The sequence below is a fragment of the Corapipo altera genome, unplaced genomic scaffold, assembly GCF_003945725.1.
Source record: "Corapipo altera isolate COAL_440 unplaced genomic scaffold, ASM394572v1 181b, whole genome shotgun sequence".
Lineage (NCBI taxonomy): Eukaryota > Metazoa > Chordata > Aves > Passeriformes > Pipridae > Corapipo > Corapipo altera.
Window position 1 is genome coordinate 907875 of NW_020884963.1, and position 15203 is coordinate 923077.

Genomic DNA, 15203 nt, shown 5'->3' on the forward strand with positions numbered 1-15203 from the left:
CAGCACAAGAAGTTCTTTCTCCTTCCTTGGTGTGCCTTGTTTGAAGACAGAGGTTGTGCTCACAGATACACCCCTCTGCACGCCTGTGGAAAGGGCAAACCCAAAAGCTCAGCTCCAGAGAGCTGCTACCCTGGAGAGAACTTCAAATCCAGATTTGGGCTTGCTGCTGAAGGTCTCCAATTAACCTGTTCTTTGTTAAACAGCAGCACTGTAACAGCACTTGCTCGAGCTCCAAGCAGACGTTGTGTCAGCGTTTCTGTGTGAGACCATTTGTCTGGGGTTTCCAGTTTCTCCAGGGCTCCCAGAGCAGGTGCCCGCGGCAGCAGCCGAAGCCTCCAAGGGGCCCCGGTGCAGAAAGGAAAGCCCAGCCATGTACCTGAGCAGAGACTCGAGTGGATCCTCTCAGCTCTGACACAGATCAACTGCAGGGCACTTTGACACATCCCAACCTTTCAGAGTGTATTTTTTGAGCTCGGCTCATTATCTGAGCCTCCATTCAGATGCTCTCAGCACAGATGCCTTCCTCATCAGCTCTGCACTAAAACATACAGTAAGTGAAATTCTGCCATATGTTAATACATATGTTTCAGTTTCAATAAGCATTTGATGCAGGGCTGGTTTTATTTTTTTTTTTTCCCAGGCAATAGAAATTACAGAGTTTATACCATTACCTCCCTTCTCCATTTAAAAGTACTAATGAGCTTAAATAAACTAATTAAAGTAAGGTTAGCTACGTGCAGCATAACCTGTCACCATGGTGGAAACATGTATCGATTCTTAAGGGTTCAGCCTTTATCTGGAAGGTCCAAACCAGCTGGGGATGGCAGAGTCAAACTGTCTGAGACTCTCTGTGATGTTGTAAAATGATGGAGAGGCAGATAGCCTGGAGAAAAGGTGTAACCGGGATTTTCACTTCATCCCCACCTCAAATTTTCCCATCTGGCATATCACAACATAATGATGTGAATGATGTCATCAAACTGGGGGAGAGGATCTGAACAGGGTAGTTTTCTCCTTTGCTGAACTTTGTAAGCTGGCCACAAATTGTAATTAGCAAGTGTCTACAGTTTATTTCTGGCAGAGGCTCAGTCCGTTTTCCACGGGCTGGAATCAGTCTGTTCAGCCACGATGATTCTTTTTGTTTGTTTGTTTGCAAATAAACTCTTGGAAAGATCCTGGGCACATTATGAGATTTACAGATCAGTTGCTCTGCACAAGCACAGTGCTTTTACAGCAATACCTCTGAGTAATGCTTTTGATTTAACTGGAGCTACCCTAGATTTGCACCATTGTAGGAGCCAGATTAGGCCCCATAATTCTTGCACACGGGCTCAAAAGCATCCAAGCAGTTATGAATGAGAGCAGCATTTGCAAGATAGAACAAAGAAAAACCAGCCAAAAAAAATATCCAACTTAACATCAGCTTTGCCTGCTGGATCCTTTGCTTTACAGCTAGAGAAATATCCAGGCAGACCCTCAGCTAGCAGAAGCTGGCACAGCTTTGTTAAAAATCAGTGGAGCTTTGCTGATTTATATCAGCTGAGAATCACTATCTGCCCCGATGACAAAATGAGGCATTGAAACAGAGTGGGAAGGCAATAGGGTTTATCTATGGTTACAGCATTAAAGCAGCATCATAAGATAAACTAATTCTTGTCTGAAGCTTTCAAAAAAAAAAAAAAAAAAAGGTGTCTCTGGGGATACAGCACTGACTTGGCTTTCTCAGTGTTGGCTTCTGATCACTGTGCCAAGACTGGCATCTTCCCTTCCCTCAGCAAATCAGTGTGGCTCCTGCAAACTCCTCATTGACTGCCAATGCTGTGCTACCAATAATTTACCACGATTGAGAAACGTCTCTGCTTTCGCTCTGCACAGGAGAGTTTGCTCCTGCATGCCTGGATCTGTTCAGTTACTTACTTTATGAACATTATTAAAAAGAATCAAAGGATTCTTTTGGGTTCGTTTTTCATAAAATGTCTCAAGCATTTGATAAATAAATAATCTTCTACTTAAAATGGGCATGAATTCCCTAAAGACTCAGTGTTGCAAGCAGGTATGTGCCAAGCCCAGCTCTCCTCCAGGGGGATGTATATATCTATATACCTGTAATTATAGGCTGATAATTATATAATTCCCTCTCTGTATATCATCATTTGTGAATAACTCGGTAAGCTGGCAACACAGAAGGGCGGGACCGTATCATAAGCTAATAAAAAAAAGCAATTATATTTCTTTCTGATCCAGTTCTCACCTTCCCAGTGAGATTGGGGCATTGTGCAATAAGTGAGAAATGAGGAACCTCGGAACACTTGGAAGCAAGATAAGCATCCAAATGCCTGACTCTGTCATTCAGAGCTCAGCCGAACTGTTTCAGTCAGGAAATTATGGGCTGCCATGGGAACAAAGGTCCCTTCCCAGATTACCAAAAGGAGCCTGAAGTGGGTCAGAAATGTTACAAGAATAGGCTTTCAAATGGCATTTGTATTATTTCCCAGGTTAATACATGTTTGAATCTAAGCACCAAGGCTAATGTGAGCAATTTCATTTCAGCTTCATGCAACATCTCCTGGCTGTACATGCAATTCACCCCCAAAATGATTCCTAGAAGATCTCTCTGCAGTCTAGCTTGCACCTCTCACATCTTGTTTTATACTAACTTTGCAAACTGCTCAAATAGGGACCATTTGTAATCTGTGTTGGTGCAGCATCCTGCAGAAAGTGCTTTTGGAGCTGACGTATCAGAAATCACAAAATTTTACATATGCCTTGGATAAATTATGAACAAGTGCTTTTGTTTTCTAATTTACAGCGTTCGTGCAAGTCTCTAATTCCTTTCCAAGATGCACAGCAGTGTGTCCTCAACTGAACCTCAACTTACACCCACTGTCTTAACTTCCAAATCCTTGGGATGGCTCACTCTCTAAAAAGCCCAGAAACAGAGCCCAGTATCAGGGTAGGATTGAGCCTCCAGTATGTAATCAGGAACAGAACAAATCCGGGCATGCAGGAGATAATTTAGTTGTGCAGAACGGGAGCACAAAAGTGTCTCAATTCTGGCAAATTATTGGTAGCTGTGCCCTGGCAGTCAATGAAGTGCTTGCCGAAATTGTGATGATTTGTTAAAGGAGGAAGAGGAGCCAATCCTGGCAAAAGAATTCCATGCCATGGAAAAGAGAAAAAGCCAGCATTGTACTTATACAAACAGTCTGTTCTTAGAGCTCTAAATGAAAGATAATTTTTTTCAGAAGTTCAAACACTGGGAGCACAGATCAGCCCCATTCTCTGTACCATTTATTACAGCTTTCTGTCCCTGTGTCTCTGGTTATAAAGCAGCAGAACTGCTAAGCTGTTCCTTCCATGTGAAACAAAAATGACTGGAGTGGGAGCAACGTAGAGCCAAGCTCTGCATTTGGAGCTGTGCTGGTTATCTCACTCCTAAGGTCCTACTCAGCAGAAATCAAATCGGTCTCATCACAAAGTTTTTTTTGTGCTGGAGTCTCTGTGGCTGTTGCAGACTCCTAAGAGGTCTGCAGGATGCTTTGCCTGTTGTGTCACTATTGACTCCTTTGCCCTGCAACCAGAAAAATCCCAAATGCAGCATGGCTCAATTCTAATGATACTGCCTCTGGTTCAGCAGAGCGTGGAAGCACATCCTGAGTGTAAACATCCAGGTATCAGGGAGGCTCCTCAAAGCTCAGCATGTTGTGCTTTCTTTGCTCAGTCACAAAAGCTGCTGATTCTGTGAAGTCTGAATGAAGCCTGAGATAAAGTTTCTGGTTTGGGTGATGTGTCCTCTGCTTCCAGAAGGTACTAGAAGGGAAAATGCATGCAGGGAAGCAACAAAGGTGTCTAAGTTTTGGAAGTGTTAAGCCTCCCTCCCTCACATTAGACCATAGGACAGGACTGACCACAGCTGGACCTGCAGACAGGATCCCTGCATTTATTTCACTCATTCCCTTTTGAAAAGCTCTCTCTTTCCAGCACCCTTCCCGTGTCCAGTTCATATCTGTATTTGTGTGTTCAAACTAATGCAGTCATGGATGTGAGAGGGAACACTCCAGCCATTCCTGGGTGTTGCAAAAGGGAAATTAATACCTTTTCCCTATTTCTGACTAAAACAATTACCACACTTTTCTACACTATGCAAATGATTACTCTATCAAAGGATTTTGAAATCCAATACTTGGAACATAAACAGTTCTCACTGAGAGACGTGTCCACAGCCCCTATAGGAAAAAAAGTCTTGTTTGGCTGATATTAAAGTCTGAAGGATTGAAAGTTGGCTGTTCGTGCCACAGAGCATTTCAGTGACTGAGGAAAGTCTGTGTGATAACATCTGTCAATTCAGTGCACACACTGGGATAGTTACTGAAGTGGGTTTTATTTGAGGGAGTTTTTTCCCTCTTTGGGTCAATAAACCAAACTTTGGCCAAAAGACTGAAGATCTTTAGAAGAGTATGATAGGCACACACTTGGTACCCTCCCAGAACTGAACATGATATTCACTTGCCAGGAGTTATATCCTGTGCTGAGACAGGCTCAGGTGTTCCTGCTTCTGTAAAACTCTGCTTTGTGCTCCCTCCCATGTTCAGGGCAGTAAAAAATGCCACAGCAGCTGAGAGCACTCTTAGAGAATACCTGCCCTGTTCTAATGTTCTGGGCTCAAGAACTCTAAATATCCTCACATGCAGGAATGAATTTTGGCAAAAAGAAGTCTGTAAAACAGGTTGAGAATTAATAGGATGATATAACATATGGGGGGAAAAATCAGACTCTCACTCACTTTCTTTGATTAAGAAAGTTTTTCAAGAGTGTCCCAAGTTGTATTTATTTATTTGTTCAAAGTAGATTAGATTAGATTAGTAGTAATCATTAGATTTTAAGAGATATTAAACAACCTAGAGCTCCTGTTGAGTTTATACCATTAATAATTACGAGAAAAACTTACATAGTCTCCAAAAATGTGGAGTTTTACTGTGCATTTCTACTCTTGAAAAAGGGATAATACACATCCTACCCTACTGAAGTTTTGGGTTTTGTCAGTAGCTTTACCAAACATACTAAAAATTAGGATGCAAAAATAGAGTATTGCAGAGCCAGTGCAGCTCTGGAGAAGGGAAAGAGCATCTGCACATCTCCTGTCTTGTAAGCAAAATTATGGCTGTGTTCTCCTCAGATACATCTGTTGCTTTTTAGTTTTCAGCTGTCCCCCAGACAGTTAACCAAGTCTGGCTTCATTCACCCCTTTATTAAATCATGTATTCAATGAAACTGCTCAGAGGCCAAATGGACTTTGTTTGCATGGCACTAACAATTCAGCACTTTTAGCAGAAAAAAAGGAGCGAGGAGTGAATAATTCGGAGGAATAATTGTGTTTTGTGCAAAGCTCCCTCTGCAATTCCCCCCTGTGGTGGCAGGAGAGAATGATAGAAATCTATCTGTTCCCGAGGTGAACTGCTTGAGAATCTCATCTTAATAGGGTGGGGGCATCGCTGCATGGGGAAGGTGAGAAGTTTCTTGAATTTCTGAGGGCTAGTCCGGGCTGATTCCTTCGTGCTTGTCGGGAGGTATCAATTCCTGAAAAGGGAGTTTCCTTTCTCCTTCCTGTGACTCGTCAGCACGGTGCCTACACACTTAACATATCTCCATGCAGGGCTGCCTTCCCCGCCCGCTTGGTGCCTACTGGCCCCACTCCCTTATCTAATCAAGGTTCAATCAAAGTTAATTAGGGATCTAGTTTTCTGTTCCTACACCAGGCATAAAGCAAAAGAAGCTCCTGGGCATATCTGATCAAGAGGCTGATCTGTGTTATAACTATGTAATAACTGGCACAACTGTGTAATTACAATACAGCCCTATCTCAGGTTACATCATTATCATCATGCTTAACACTGAAACAAAATGTGGTTATCGGGATCGGTGTCAACACATTGGGGATGTGCCACCCAGGAAGAGGAGAATGTACACATGTCACCCAGGCCCTGCTTGAAAATGGAAAAAAAGTTTATGCCTGCATGAGGAGAAAAGGGAATACTCGGGACACTGACTATTTGGGGTTAAATTGACCTTTCCTTTGCCCTCCCTCCTCCCTTCCTTAGCCAGACTTTCACTTGTCTGGGAGTACTTGACTCTGGAGTCACTGATAATAAAGTCTAATCTACCTGCATATGTCTGCAGTCTATTTCCACAGGGAAGAGAACTGCAAAGTTCCAAGAACAGTGTTAACTCAAAGCCATTGCACAGAGAACATTTTCTTTAGTTCTGATATTCTGCCTACGTGGTAGTTTAATGAACTAACATGCATCTATAAAAAGTAGATGCCATGAAACTTGTAAGAAGCGAATTCACTTGAAGTAAATTGCATTGAAAATACCATTTCTACATCTTCTGCTTCTTGCTGAATTTAGTTATAAAATATTAGAGAAACCATAATGCACAGATTTTAGTGACTAATATTTATGTGCAGTCTCAAATATCAACAGCTAGAGCCACTTTTTTGTTAATGATAGGTCTGGATGTGATTTCTTAGCTAAAGACAGCTTCCTTAGCTTACCTCATATCACGGCATCTGGTATCTCTAATTGGAATCATTTTCATAATAACCATGAGCAATATACATTGCTATCTAAATATGAAGGCTGACTGCAATACAGACTTGTCTACAGCTCTTGAAGTATCCAGCATCCAGCCCAAAGCCCCTCAAACTCGAGGGAAAGACTCCTGCTGATGTGTCTTATCTCGACCAGGTTCAATATATCTAAAACCCCCCCAAACTCCACATAAGAAAGCAGGAGTTTTCGGTGCAACTCTGGCAAACCCCTCTGAAGGTGGTGTCCCTTTCTGTCACTAAGTAAGGCCTAATTCAGTCAGGATTTAGATACTTGCACAGCTTGAAATGCCAGACTCGTTCTGTGGATTTTTAAGAAGTTCGAGGCATTCAGTAGGATGGTCTGCTTACTACTTTACTACTTATGAATGCTTAATTGTTCAAAATTGTACTGGTTCATTAGGAGTAGTAGAAAATTACCTAATTCATAGAGAAATACTAATTTGTAGGGTGTTATGAGCTTGTTTTGAATTATTTCAGGAAAATCTTGCTCCCTAAGGAACACTCATAAATTCATAACCTATCCATTGTCAAAGTCTTCAGCAGTAGACATTTAGGTTATGTTGAAAGTGTAATGTTTTATATTCATCACAATATTCATCAATTATTCTCAATAAGAATAAGCAGTTCTCAATAAGATAAGAATACATGAATTTATCTTAACCTGGAGAATTTCTCCAAAAGGGACAAGAAATCCTACTGCTAAATTAAAAGGAAAAGAAAGGGTTTAATTAGAGTCCCCTAACAACTGCACGCACAGGGTTTGTTTAAGCTGAAATTTTACATAAAAAGGTGCAAATGCTTTTACAGAGAACCATCCCAGATTGCATTTTCTCGCTCTCTCCCATATAATTGTAAACAGCTTTGATTTCAAAGGGAAAATCAGACAATTATTTTATAATGAGAGGTGTGGTCTAGTGATTCGAGCATCAGACTGGCAGCCAAAAACCACTGGAGTTTTAATCCTGGCTCTGACACTGACACCATCGACTGCCTTGGGCTAATCAGCAGGGGTTTGACTGAGATCTGCTCCTTGTGGGTGCAAGAGGCAGGGACAGCTGCAGAATTCCTGATCCAAAGCTCCAGAGGTGAGCAAGAAAACCTTCCCAGCTCTGCAGCCAGCCCGTGCCCAGGGTGTCCCTGCACTGAAGGGCACAATCCCTGACCAGAGGAAGAAATTAAACCTACGCAACATTCACCTCGGGCGAGCTGAGCTTCAGGAAAGCCATAGTTGCTAAGTGCTGTCAATAAAAGCTTTAAAACTTCTTTGCATAAGCATATTTGAGTAGGTCTGTGCTTTGAAGCAAGCCTGTTGCTTAGGTCGAGGGGTGAGTAAAGCCAGTCTTGCCTTTAGAACACTCCCGGCACCTCGGGAGATTTTTGTTTCCTTTAAGCACCTTGTAGTTAAATTTTTAGTCATTGTTTTCTTTCTTCCTGTGTGCTCCCATCCCCCAGTGACCCCCAGCTTTTCCCTGTCCTTTGCTTCTCAGTACAATTCCTCCTGTCTCATTGAGTTGTCTGATTTCTTATCCTTGATTAATACAAACACAGACAAAACCCTCATCCTTGGGGATTTTAATTGGAAGGTTGATTGCCTTTTCTTCTTTGCTTGCACATTTTCCATCACTTCAGCTTCCTTGTGGTCCACAGACAGACTTTCAATCTCCCTCCTCACATTCACCATCATGTTCTTGATCTTTGCTTGCTTGGGGCTTGACTCCTTCTAATATAAATGTTAGGCATCTTGCCATTTCAGATGACAGATCAGCTCTTTGATGTGTCTAATTATGATGGAGAGGGGGCAGAGAAAGCAGGACCTCCTGAAGCCAGGATAAATTTGCTGTCCATGTAAACTCTGAGCAGCAATGTGTCCCTCTGCTTCCCCTCTGGTACGTGACAGCTTGCTAGACTCAAATCCTGCCCAACCCAAAAGAGTTCCATGAATACCCAGCACAAGGGAAGTTTTTACATTTGAACCTGTTTAATTTGAAAGGGGAAACCTGTCAGAAGCCTGGATGCCAAGATGATAGGGAGGGGTAGCAGAATGGGGAGTTCTACCTCAACTTTGCATGGCAAAAGCAGAGGTGGCTGACTGAAAGCAATCTAGTGAGAGAATCTTGTTCCTCCACCTCCTCTCACCCTCCCTTTGTTGCTGCCACAGATTGACACTCAGTATTTATGTTAGTGCTTTGCACAAGTCATCAAATTCTACCTCACAACACCTTTTTCTGCTGAATTTTCTGTTCAGTTTTACAGCTGCTGTTCAGAGAGAAGGGCCGTGCTGCTCTAAGGGCCAGAAGTTTAGGAGCACACCAGGCTTTAGTCCCTTCTCTTGCTCTTAAGTAATTTAGACATCTTCAGAAAGTCCCATTGCAGGTTCTTTCACTGTGGTTAAGAACCAAACTTGTGGCAAAGCCGGCACTGGACTCAGTCTGGGGTTTGTGACAACCAGGGCTGACCTCGGCTCACAGTTGTTGTCCAGGACTTTAACCATCACCCCTCTCTCTCTGTGTTTGGGGAGGAGCTGCCTTGCTTGGTAGAAGATGGGACAGACCCTTTAACACTGAAAACTCTCTAAGGGCTGTGCTGCTGAACTTGTGCTGCTCCTCCGGTGCACGTGTTTGCCCACAGAGCTCATGTACAGCTCCTACCTGTGCTCTGGATGTGGCTGCTCTGTTCAGGACCAGGGCTCTGTTGAGGTGCATGTTTTATAAACACATGAAAGGCCATGGGCCCAGCCCTGAGGTACTTGAAGTTGTTAGCAAATCTCACAGACACTTCTTAATATGAATTTATTGTTGATCTGTCTGCCCTAGAGCTTGAAATTCTTTATTTATCTGCCAAACAGGCACAGCAGGAGTTTCAGCATTGCTTCCCCTTATAATACCCAGCTAATGTGCTTCAAGCCTGACCTACAGTGATCATCTCCTGGGAAGAAAGGTTGGGTTAGTCTTCCTTCCACTCAGCATTCAGCCCTTGATCTTTCTACCAAAATGGGAAATCAGTGCTAGTGAAATGAACACTGATCAACACTGACAAAACCTTTCACCTCATTTCAGGCAGGAAGCTGGGGTTGCATTTGTGCTGTTGTCCTTGAGCAGAGAGTCTTGAGTGGAGAGTTTCCTATGGTCTCTCTTCCCTCTTCACTTTTCAGAGCAAATGCAGAAACCTGCTTTAAATTAAACAGCCACAAGGTGAAGGGAAGTAATGTTCTAGTGACAGAGTGACAGTGTGAAAGGCAGCAGTGAAGGGGATTGTGCAGCAGAGGTGGAGGGAGTACAGGGAACATCTATCAATATTTACTGAGCAGCATTGCTTTTCCATCTCGTGTTTCTCAGCCCTTCATCTTTACACAGCCCTGCCCTGTAAAAGCTTTGCATTTATTCCTGTGCATTTCCAAACAAGAAACCTCCTTTCTGGCTCTGATCTTTGGTGACAGGACTGAGGAAGATCATGGAAGCCTTTCTCTCCATGGGTGCCCTCTACCCACCCCAGAGGAGAGATTAATAGTTTCTGAAAGCATTTCCACCCTGCAGAAAGGTCACCAGAGTCCCGAGGAAGATGAATAAACAGGGGTTCATCAAGACTCCACAGTAACGTGGGAGGGACCTCTTCCAGCAAAAATATTGCCAAAAAATTCTGAACAGTGGTGATTTCAGAGTAGCTGGAGGTTGGCAGGTGACCTCCTGGGCTGTTGTTTTTCACACAGTGCAACACAACCCAACCACTTCCACGGGTGTATTTTTTTAACAGTTTTGTTTGCACAAGTGTTTGTCGTCACATGGCCTTAGTTCTGTGGGGTGTGCTGATTAAGGCTGTAGGAGGATATATCCCTGTCATCTTCCAGAGGCAATCAGCTGTCTTTGGGATTCACTTGGAGCTGTGAGTTAGGGCAGGGTTTTCCTTCAGTTATTTTATGCCAAATCTATCACCTCAATATTTATTGTTCCGGCTCTGGTCAGTGGAGTTAACCTGAATGAAAGGGTTATACACTCTTGAGTATCCTCTCAGTGCTTCCTACAACTTTTGGGGCCTGATACACTGAGTACCTTCGTCCAACAGTATTTACCTCATTCTTAAAGTAGAATAAATCTACCAGAAAAACCAGCAGAATCTCAGCTAGAGCAAAAAAATCCTTCCCTTTAGGTTTTCTATTCACTGATTTAGGATGGGGCAGCCACATTGCAACGTGTTTTCTTCCTAAATAAATTCCATACATGTGATTTGTACACACATACACACACAGAGTGAAGGTCATTATCCAAAGCTGCAAAATCAAATTACCTATGGTAATGCTCATTTGAAGATATAATGTTAAATTCTTACTGCTGAAAAGAGAGGGAAAAATGTCTCAAATGGACTGGTGCAATTTTGTCAGATTATCATAAACTCCCAAACCTAAGCTACAAGAATAGCTGATCCTGACAGATGCTTGCTGTTGGAGTGCCCACATAGGGAGAAGTCTGATTATGTATCTGGTGGGAGGCATAAAGACAGAAGAAAGTTGATTTGCTTTATCCTGTCAATCTAATGATTCACTTTTCAGGTCACACTTTATCTACACACAATGTTTATTTAGACAATGAAACCATCAGTGCCATTGATAGAATCTAATACGCCAGCAGAGATATTTTTCTCTCCCACTATTTTCTTTCGGTGCTGGAGTGTGTATTCCTGCCACAAATGTCTTTTTATGGAAAAAAATATTTTGTTATAAGCACTATCATCGTGTGTTGTAATTATTATTTTGTTTTACCCTGCCCACACAGAAAACTGTTTGCATTATATTCCATTGAAAGATACATTTTAAGTTATCTCTGGTAGTCATGAATAATGTAAATTGACAAGGACTATTATGGAGGCAGGTAGACAAAGAAACAGAAAGTTAAGTGGTTTCCTTTCTCTTTATGGCAGAGTGACATTTACCTGTAAGTGCATTTGATTTTAACACAATAGGATGAGTCTGTGCTGTGCTGGATTAGGATTGAGGCATGTGGAGGAGTTCAGATAAAGAGTGGGCACTGAGAAATGCCCTCACCAGACCTCTCTAGGGAGGGGACTTCAGCAGCAATAGCATGTCAGAATGTCTTTTTTTTTTTTTCAGTCCTTGCATCCAGCTGACAAAATCTTTCCTTGTTTCTGTATCTGTAATTCCAAGAGATCTCTCCGTGCTTCCCACAGCTGTCTAACAGTCTAATACTTTGTGCTTGTCACATCACTTTCCAAAAAAAGGGTCAGTGTCACTCTGCCACCCTGACAGACAGAAAAACCAAGGCAAAGAGAAACTCTGGGTGAAGGGGGGTCACTTGGAGACCCAGGACCAGCTTTCCTGCTGTGTGTACTCACAGCCCAGACTGGTACTGCCTCTCACATTCCAGCTACAAATTTCACCAGTTCCCCTTTTCCTCAGACTCACCAGAACTGCACTAGTTGGGTTTAACTCTCCTGCAGTTACACTGCATTTAAATCAGAAATAATTTCAGTGGGTTGGATTCTCACTTTTGTAAACAAGAGTGTTCCCTCTGAAACTAGTAGAGCTCATTTTTAGGTCTGAGATGGTGTAACTGCTCTCATGTCATAAACACTCCACTAGATATAAAATACTTTGTTTCTCTAGTGTGGCACATTTACTAACCTCCCTGATCCAGCTTTTCCCTGCAGTGTAACTTTCCATGTCTGCGAGGTCACCTGGGGGAGAGGGACAAAAGCCACTCAACCCTTGTCTCCAGTAAAAAAACCAACGAAACAAAAAGCAAACAAAAAGCTAAGTAGGTGTTGCACTGTGATCAAGATACTCCCTTCCCCAGGGGAGTCATAGGTCTGCAAGTGGAGAGCTAAAATCCTTTGGGAGAGCTAACATCCTTTGGGAGAGATAACATCCTTTGGGAGAGATAAAATCCCTTTGTTTCTACAGAGCCTCGGGTACCATGGCTTAAACTGTCCATATTCCTCGTAGGAAACCTTCAGACAACATTGTCCAGGCTGCCTCTCAGAGCTTTTCTACTTTTCTGCTCTCTGCTTTAAGTTTCTCTGCAGGAGAAGGACGGGCTCTGGCTGATCACAAATGTGACCTGTCCCACTGAGTTATTGTTGCCCTCTGTGGGGGATGAGCTTTTGCAGTCCTCTGGTTCCTGGTGACGTAGTCCTGGTGCACACACACCCCACACTTGTGTCTTGGGGCTTCAAATGCCTTTATCTATGTCATGCATTGGTTTTTACAGTTTGCTATGAATCACTGATGCCTGCTGGGAACACATACCCGCTTCTGGTTATTTTTATTACAATGTTATAATGGGCACAAGGACACTTAAAAGTGGAACAACTGAGCATCTCTTGGTAGCCAGTGCTGTGCAACTCTCCTGGGATGCCTGAGAACACCAAGATGTGATGCTGAAATGTGTTGCTGTAGTGAAAAGACATTAATTCCAACATAGTCTGTGTCCTGTGTAGTAGCTCTGCTCATGTGAATGATAGAAGAGTAGCTAAAGCCCTATATCAAGTCCTGGAATATGTGATCAGAGCCCTGGATATGCTGCAGGTTTCCTAAATGAGGGTGGATCAGCCATTTAGGCATTCCAGTTATATTTCAACTGTGAGGCAGCTGCTCTTTGTTACCTGACTCTGTGTGGACACCCTGGGATGTCCAGGAAATAGGCTGGAGAGTTTGTTGGCTCCCTTCTACCCAGCATCTCCTGGAAAATCAGTGGGCAGAGACACAAGATTCATGTCAGGATCTCCTTCTGACAAGAAACTGAGACACAGCCTGGAAAAGCACCTGGACAGCAGGTGAAGAAAAAGGGATTAATGGCATGCTGAGGTATTATCCCACACTGATGCTGCATGGTGATGCCAGGCTGAATACATTAAAGTCTGTAAGGAATCCAGATCTATGGAAAAAGGGAACTTATGCAGACCAAGTTTGTTAATAACTACTTGCCAAAGCTGTGAAGGTTTCAGCTTTGAAGGTCATAGTATTTGAAGGACAAATATTTCTGTTCCCAGAGAGAGAAACATGGAACAAAGAAACTCACCTGGGACCTGCTGGGCACTGGGCCCCTTTGGTTTGAGTGTTTAGTGTTCAGTGATTCCTGAAATGTTTGTTATGGATGGGGAGCGTGTTAGGAAAACATCAGGATACTCAGAGAAAACAGTGAAGGGAATGGTTGAAACAAACAATGCTTGATATAAAATACCAGTAATATCTGCAGTTCCATTAACTCTGGAGGTCTCAGAATGGCCTTCTTTGTCACCTCCAGTTTAGAAGAAGGTCAGACACAAGAGAAGAACTGATTTGCTCAAGGCACACAGCCAGCAAATGGTAGAATTGAGACTAGAAACCAAATCTTTTTACTCTTAGCAGGAAGTGAACAGGTAGATTTGCTGTAGTTTCAAAAGACGTGGCTACAAGAGGCCCTGAACTAGCAGAGCTCAATTTTCTAACCCCATTGCATGGCTTTGGCCAGCTCCCTGGATTCTGCTTTGTGCTTTAATTCTCCTGTGCCACTGCACACAAAGTAAGTCACTTTTACAGGAAGATGTTATGCCCAAACTCTGCCTTTGGGTACAGAAGGAAATGGCAGAGAAGAGAAGCCACTGCATCCAGCTGATTGGGAGAGTGGCCATGTGCCAGACATCATCTTTTGTGGTAATAACTCCTTTCCAATGGCAGCCTGAGCTATTTGCCTGTCATGATTTGTCTTTTTGTGCTTGGGGAATGCTGGCTGACCTTTGTCTTTGATGTTGCTGGGCCCTTTCCTTGCAATAGGGCAGTTCAGGAGGCCATGACCACATCTGCTTTGGCTGGTTCTGTTATCAATTAATTTGTCCTGCCACATCAAAGAACAGAGATAAAGCTGTAGCATTTCCTTACCACAGATTTTTATCTTCACTCCCCAGTTCACCTCACAACACACGCACCTTCCACCTCCACAGCAAGCAGAGAGAGAGAGACAGACAGAGAAAGAAACAGAAATGACATCCTAATAACCTCCCTCCAGCACTGATGGCACCTGGGTCTCTGTGTGCTGAGCCTTACACCCACTTCCAATCTGGCCTGGCCACAGCCAGGCAGTTGCTTACTCCCCCAACAAGTTATTTGTTTTTCTCTCTAGACAAATCAGTGATGTTAGAATGACAAATAGCAGTTATAGCTTTGCACTTAGCTGAGTATAATTTCAGCCCATCAGTACCATCTGTCTCCCTTCTTGGGCTGCAGCTCCATTAAGCGACAGCCAGAGATCCTCAAGGACAAAGAGCCCAACTCACACGGACAGATATTTCAGGGGTCACAATTTGTGACTCTTTGCCCTTTGAGGTTCATTCCAATGAAGCTGGGAAATAAAACCTGATCCAAATTAAAACTTTCCCTGCTCTGCCATGCTGAGCCTTTACTCTCCTTGTTCAGGAGTTCTGCACTGAGACTGGTACTAACCACCATGCAAATTTATCCAAGGGCTTGCTGAGGTGCTGCTGTTTGTCTTGGCTTTGAGACAGCATTCAGGCTTATTTCTAGGAAATTTCATGTTCATTTACTACAAGTCATAGTCTTCCTTTCTTTCTTTCTTTCTTTCTTTCTTTCTTTCTTTCTTTCTTTCTT

The 15203-nt window shown here is 43.0% G+C and overlaps 1 long non-coding RNA gene across 4 annotated transcripts in view; it reads right to left on the reverse strand.

Annotated features, from left to right (window-relative positions):
* The window catches only part of LOC113957199, a 33029-nt gene that overhangs the window by 8076 nt on the left and 9750 nt on the right, over positions 1 to 15203 (reverse strand). For 2 of the 4 annotated variants that reach the window (XR_003531091.1, XR_003531090.1), the window contains one exon: positions 10866 to 13370. The exons of 1 other annotated variant lie outside the window; for it this stretch is intronic. This is a non-coding gene — a long non-coding RNA (uncharacterized LOC113957199). Of the gene's footprint in view, positions 1 to 619; positions 3811 to 10865; positions 13371 to 15203 lie in introns of those variants that run through there. One more of the 4 variants, XR_003531092.1, reaches the window with a different exon arrangement.